The following is a 7,216-nucleotide window of genomic DNA, read 5'->3' as shown; positions in this document are numbered from 1 at the left end:
CTTTCTCCAGCACCAACCGTGCGGCCGCACCACTTAGCTCACCCCTGTGTGCTGGGTTGCAGTCTTCTCTGATGGGCTCCTGTGTCTCGCTCCCCAACTGCACTCAGCTCCGGGGCCTCCTCGCCAGGTGTGCCTGGAACCATAGCCACGGGCACCCAGCAAAACCTCCACAAACGCCCCTCAGCTTGACTTCCCTCTTCCTCTCTTCTCCCACCATCCAATCCCCGACTTGGTCAATTTCACTCCCAGCCGGTGGCCAAGCTTGACCCAGAGAGTTGCATGTAACCTTTGGGTATTTGTGTCAAACATTGTGGACTGGAGTGGACTTAGCCGTGTAAGGCTGGTTTCTCCTCCAACAACTCCAACAACTCGCTCAGGCCAGCGAATCCCTGGCGGGTCGGGCGGGGGGTGGCTCCTGTTAAAATGCTGATTCTGGTTTTGTGGCCTGGGTGGGCCCAAGATCCTGTGTTTCTAACAAGCCCCCAGGTGATACTGATGGACTATACTTTGAGTAACAAGGACCTGGGTGCCTTTGGGTGGTCAGTTTAATCCCTCTGGCTCCAGTTTTCTCATCCACCAAATAGGGCTCTGACCACTTCACTGGGTTGCCACAGGGTCAAATGAGTTCGTGTTTGTGAAAATAAAACACAAACCAGAGGTAGGGAACAAATGTCAGATGTCACCATCATGTCTTGCTGCCGGGATGAATGTGATAAAACACACAAAAGGCCTCAGCGGGTGTGCAGTGGATGTTGGTTGCTCCTTCTCCAGAGGCTGCAGTGCATAATGGTCTGATGCCAGGCAGAGAGACCAGATCGTTCCCAACTTTCAGGCAAGTAAGGAATCCCTCTGGGCTGGGGTGTGGTCAGGAGGATGGAAAGGAGGGAATTGATAGGTGTACATGGTTCCACGAGCCCAGGGCCACAACACAGCTGAGAAAATGCAGGCCTGGGCCTCTCCAAGGGGAACCCACCTCTGACCCCCCAAAGCAAACTCCATCCTTATAAACCAGTGAGAGCTCCCATGCTCTGTCCTATGAGCCCCGTCAACTCAGCTCCCAGGTCTGCTCCTGGCTCACGACGTCAATTCTTATGCTTGCCCTGCTTGTTGACCCCTCTTACCCTGGTGATCTGACATAGACCTTGACCATATCTCTGCCTCCTCCCATCTCCCCTGCCCTCACCCCCTTGTCCCCCGCACCGTCACACACCACTTTTATTTATTTATTATTATTTTTTGGCTGCGTTGGGTCTTCGTTGCTGCGCACAGGCTTTCTCTAGTTGTGGCGAGCGGGGGCTACTTTTCGTTGCGGTGCATGGACTTCTCATTGCGGTGGCTTCTCTTGGTGCAGAGCACGGGTTCTAGGTGCACGGGCTCCAGCAGTTGTGGCTCGTGGGCTCTAGAGCGCAGGCTCAGTAGTTGTGGTGCATGGGCTTAGTTGCTCCGCGGCATGTGGGATCTTCCCGGACCAGGGATCGAACCCGTGTACCCTGCATTGGCAGGCAGGTTCTTAACCACTGCGCCACCAGGGAAGCACCACACACCATTTTTTTTTTTTTTTTTTTTTTTTTTTTTTTTTGCGGTACGCGGATCTCTCACCGTTGCGACCTCTCCCATCGCTGAGCACAGGCTCCAGACACACAGGCCCAGCGGCCATGGCCCACGGGCCCAGCCGCTCCGCGGCACGTGGGATCCTCCCGGACCGGGGCACGAACCCGTGTCCCCTACATCGGCAGGCGGACTCTCAACCACTGCGCCACGAGGGAAGCCCCACACACCACTTTTGATGTTTATAATGGACTTCTATACTGATGCCAGCCTCTTCCAGGTGGGGACCCATTCTGCCTGGTCTGTGTGACAGGTCACATACCCACTGCGTCTCACAGCTATTTACAATGTGACGAGTGTGAAAGCCACTAGCAGCAGCGGGTGACTCCGCTGTGGGGATTAACTGTGCCAAGGGAGAGGCAGGAGTGGAAAATAGATCCTAGGTTTCAAGCCTGGAAGAACGATGAGGTCAGTTTGGAGCATTGAACTCTGGGGCCAGCATTGGTCTGACAGCAACGTGGAACTTTCCCTCAAGCAGGTGGATGTGTGGGTCTAGAGTCACCAGAAAGGTCAGGCGGGGCGGGGGGCTTTGGAGGCAACCACATAGATGGAATGGCTGAATCTGTGTAGAGAGAAAAGAGCAGAAGACTGAGGATTAGACATCTGGAAACATCTCTGTCCACCCATGAAGCAAAAATAATTCTCAGGAGGGAATTCCCTGGCGGTCCAGTGGTTAGGATTCCATTCTCCCAGTATAGCGGGCATGGATTCGCTCCCTGGTCAGGGAACTGAGATCCCACAAGCCTCGTGGCATGGCCAAATAATAATTTCCAGGAGAAGGAATCACGCTAGCCAGATCCTCAGATCCCCAGTGGCTTCCCTGCTGGCCTATCATGGGGTGGGGTGTAGGGTGCCCGGCCAGGAGGGCAGCTAGTCTGGGCCTCACTTTCATAATGGGTCTCAAATTTAGACTCTTGATGTTATTTCCAAATAGGATTATATATACAGTCACAGAGAGGCCCTGAGAGAAATGAAAAAAAAGACATTTATCAGATTTAAATGTGTGGCTTACTGACTGGACTTGCTGCACAACGGATTCATATTTCATTAAAATTCTGTGAATCACACAATTATATTTTATTGTATCTCTTATGTTAAAGTACTAGTTACAGGTGAACATTTAAAATGTACCATAATTTGGTCATTCTAACCTGGCATGCTTTATTGTGTGATAAAGGATCTCCCTAATTCGAAGCAGGCAGGACTGTCTTTGCTGCTGTTTCTAACCCGAAGAGCCAGAAATCCAGCTCCTGGCCTGCAGGGGCTTTACTGTCCAGCCTGAGTTACCAGCTGATGTCTTCAGCTGCTTCTCAAGTCAATCTGTCTTAGAGTCCGGATTCACCTGGACTCAGAATATTTTTCCTTTAACTCCACCTCCCACCTCAACCTTAAATTACCCTTAAATTAAAAAAAAATTATTCAAAAGAGCTTTACTTTTTAAAATTTAGCTTACTAACTGTACTTGTGCTCTGTCCTTCAACACTTCCCCAATTTTCTGCTCCTCAGTAAGGAAAGCACGCTTGAAACTGTCAGACTTGAAATCACTGTAAGCCCTGCTGACACAGTTTTTCATTTTAGGCAACCTCAAAAGAAGTTTAGGTCTCAGAGCATGAACTTCTCGAAGTCAGCCTGGGCACATGTCACTGGCAGATTTGGTGCTTTCCTAACCTTTTTGGTATAAAGGTAAACAATTCTATTACCAGGAGTAATAGTTTTGTAGGATAGCCTATATGTCAAATGCCAGACCCTTCTAAATGCCTCTAGACACTGTCTCCAGAAAAAAAAATTTATTTTTAATTGTGGTGAAATACATGTAACAAAATTTACCATCTTAGCCGTTTTTAAAGTGTACACTTCCGTAGTGTTAAGTGCATTCACATTGTTATGCAACTAATTTCCAGAACTCTTTTCATCTTGCAAAACTGAAATTCAGTACCCATTGAACAACAGCTCCCCTTTCTCCCCTCCCCCCAGTCCCTGGCAACCACCATTCTTCTCTGTCTCTATGAATTTGACTACTCCAGGAACCTCATATAAATGGAATCATACATTTGTGTAACGGGCTTATATCACTTAGCATCATGTCTTCAGGATTCATCCATGTTGTAGCATGTGTCAGAATTTCCTTCCATTGTAACGCTGAGTAATATTCCATTGCAGGCATGAACACATCATATTTTGTTTATCCATCAGCGACACTTGGGTTGCTTCCATCTTTTGACTATTGTGAACAATGCTGCTATGAACATGGATGCACAGATATCTTTTCAAGACTCTGCTTTCAATTCTTTTGGATATATACCCAGAAGTGGAATTGCTGTATCATATGCTAATTCTATTTTAAATAATTTGAGGAACCACATACTGCTTTTTATAGTGGATGCACTATTTTATATTCCCATCAACAGCGTACAGGGATTCCAATTTCTCCACACCCTCAACGACACTTACTTTGTTTTGTTTTATTTAATTTTAATATTTATTTATTTATTTATTTATTTATTTTTGGCCATACTGCGAGGCATGTGGGATCTTAGTTCCCTGACCAGAGATCAAACGTGGGATCTTGGCAGTGAAAGTGCGGAGCCCTAACCACTGGACCACCAGGGAACTCCTGTTTTGTTTTGTTTTAATAGTAGCCATCCTAATGGCTATGAAGTGGTATCTCACTGTGGTTTTGGTCTGCATTTCCCTAATCACATCCCCAGTGATATTGAGCATCTTTTCATGTGTTTATTGGTCATTTGTATATTGCCTTTGAAGAAATGGTTTATTCAAGTCCTAGGTCCATTTTTTAATGGAGTTGTTGGTTCTATTTTTTTGTCAAATTGTAGTTTTTTTTAAAATTTTTGAATTGAATTTTATTTATTTTTTTATATAGCAGGTTCTTATTAGTCATCAATTTTATACACATCAGAGTATACATGTCAATCCCAATCGCCCAGTTCATCCCACCACCACCCCACCCCCCGCTGCTTTCCCCGCTTGGTGTCCATACGTTTGTTCTCTACATCTGTGTCTCATTTTCAGCCCTGCAAACTGGTTCATCTGTACCATTTTTCTAGGTTCCACATATATGCGTTAATAAACGGTATTTGTTTTTCTCTTTCTGACTTACTTCACTCTGTATGACAGTCTCCAGATCCATCCACGTCTCTACAAACGACCCAATTTTGTTCCTTTTTATGACTACTATTCCATTGTACATATGTACCACAACTTCTTTATCCACTCGTCTGTCCATGGACATTTAGGTTACTTCCATGACCCGGCTATTGTAAATAGTGCTGCAATGAACATTGGGGTGCATGTGTCTTTTTGAATTATGGTTTTCTCTGGGTATATGCCCAGTAGTGGGATTGCTGGATCATATGGTAATTCTATTTTTAGTTTTTTAAGGAACCTCCATACTGTTCTCCATAGTGATTGTATCAATTTACATTCCCACCAACAGTGAAAGAGGGTTCCCTTTTCTCCACACCCTCTCCAGCATTTGTTGTGTGTAGATTTTCTGATGATGCCCTTTCTAACTGGTGTGAGGTGATATCTCACTGTAGTTTTGATTTGCATTTCTCTAATAATTAGTGATGTTGAGCAGCTTTTCATGTGCTTCTTGGCCATCTATATGTCTTCTTTGGAGAAATATCTATTTGGGTCTTCTTCCCATTTTTGGATTGGGTTGTTTGTTTTTTTAGTATTGAGCTGCATGAACTGTTTATATATTTTGGAGATTAATCCTTTGTCAGTTGCTACATTTGCAAATATTTTCTCCCATTCTGAGGGTTGTCTTTTCGTCTTGTTTATGGTTTCCTTTGCTGTGCAAAAGCTTTGAAGTTTCATTAGGCCCCATTTGTTTATTTTTGTTTTTATTTCCATTACTCTAGGAGGTGGATCAAAAAAGATCTTGCTGTGATTTATGTCAAAGAGGGTTCTTCCTATGTTTTCCTCTAAGAGTTTTATAGTGTCCAGTCTTACATTTAGGTCTCTAATCCATTTTCAGTTTATTTTTGTGTATGGTGTTAGGGAGTGTTCTAATTTCATTCTTTTACATGTAGCTGTCCAGTTTTCCAGCACCACTTATTGAAGAGACTGTCTTTTCTCCATTGTATATCCTTGCCTCCTTTGTCATAGATTACTTGACCATACGTACGTGGGCTTATTTCTGGGCTTTCTATCTTGTTCCATTGATCTATGTTTCTGTTTTTGTGCCAGTACCATATTGTCTTGATTACTGTAGCTTTGTAGTATAGCCTGAAGACAGGGAGTCTGATTCCTCCAGCTCTGTTTTTCTCCCTCAAGACTGCTTTGGCTATTTGGGGTCTTTTGTGTCTCCATACAAATTTTAAGATTTTTTTTGTTCTAGTTCCATAAAAAATGCCATTGGGAATTTGATAGGGATTGCACTGAATCTGTAGATTGCTTTGGGTAGCATAGTCATTTTCACAATAGCGATTCTTCCAATCCAAGAACATGGTATATCTCTCCATCTGTTGGTATTATCTTTAATTTCTTTCATCAGTGTCTTATAGTTTTCTGCATACAGGTCTTTTTGTCTCCCTAGGTAGGTTTATTCCTAGGTATTTTATTCTTTTTGTTGCAATGGTAAATGGGAGTGTTTCCTTAATTTCTCTTTCAGATTTCTCATCATTAGTGTATAGGAATGCAAGAGATTTGCATTCCTATTTTGCATTCCTAATTTGCATTCCTAATTTGCATAGGAATGCAAATTCCACCATAGGATTTGCATTCCTAATTTGCATAGGAATGCAAATTCCACTATAGGAATTTGCATTCCTATAGTGTATAGGAATGCAAGAGATACATTAATTTTGTATCCTGCAACTTTACCAAATTCATTGATTAGCTCTAGTAGTTTTCTGGTGGCATCTTTAGGATTCTCTATGTATAGTATCATGTCATCTGCAAACAATGACAGTTTTACTTCTTTTCCAATTTGTATTCCTTTCCTTTCTTTTTCTTCTCTGATTGCTGTGGCTAGGACTTCCAAAACTATGTTGAATAATAGTGGCGAGAGTGGACATCCTTGTCTTGTTCCTGATCTTAGAGGAAATGCTTTCAGTTTTTCACCATTGAGAATGATGTTTGCTGTGGGTTTGTCATATATGACAAACCTTCATTATGCCCACTTTCCGGAGAGTTTTTATCATAAATCGGTGTTGAATTTTGTCAAAAGCTTTTTCTGCATCTATTGAGATGATCATATGGTTTTTCTTCTTCAATTTGTTAATATGGTGTATCACATGGATTGATTTGCATATATTGAAGAATCCTTGCATCCCTCGGATAAATCCCACTTGATCATGGTGTATGATCCTTTTAATGTGTTGTTGGATTCTGTTTGCTAGTATTTTGTTGAGGATTTTTGCATCTATATTCATCAGTGATATTGGTCTGTAATTTTCTTTTTTTGTAGTGTCTTTGGCTTTGGTATCAGGGTGATGGTGGCCTCATAGAATGAGTTTGGAAGTGTTCCTTCCTACACAAGCTTTTGGAAGAGTTTGAGAAGGATAGGTGTTAGCTTTTATCTAAATGTTTGATAGAATTCACCTGTGAAGCCATCTGGTCCTGGACTTTTGTTTGTTGGAAG

General features: G+C 43.1%; 1 long non-coding RNA gene across 1 annotated transcript in view; it reads right to left on the bottom strand.

Annotated features, from left to right (window-relative positions):
• Window positions 1–1,572: 1,572 nt before the first annotated feature.
• The window catches only part of LOC113632181 (uncharacterized), a 66,226-nt gene continuing 60,582 nt past the window's right edge, over window positions 1,573–7,216 (bottom strand). The window contains exon 4 of the long non-coding RNA XR_003437716.1: window positions 1,573–2,170. This is a non-coding gene — a long non-coding RNA (uncharacterized LOC113632181). The remainder of the gene's footprint in view (window positions 2,171–7,216) is intronic.

Source organism: Aethalodelphis obliquidens, unplaced genomic scaffold (genome assembly GCF_003676395.1).
Source record: "Aethalodelphis obliquidens isolate GAN/ISIS:26980383/991018 unplaced genomic scaffold, ASM367639v1 scaffold35, whole genome shotgun sequence".
Classification (NCBI taxonomy): domain Eukaryota; kingdom Metazoa; phylum Chordata; class Mammalia; order Artiodactyla; family Delphinidae; genus Aethalodelphis; species Aethalodelphis obliquidens.
The sequence above is the reverse complement of the archived record's forward strand: the minus strand, read 5'-3'. Positions and strand labels throughout refer to the sequence as shown.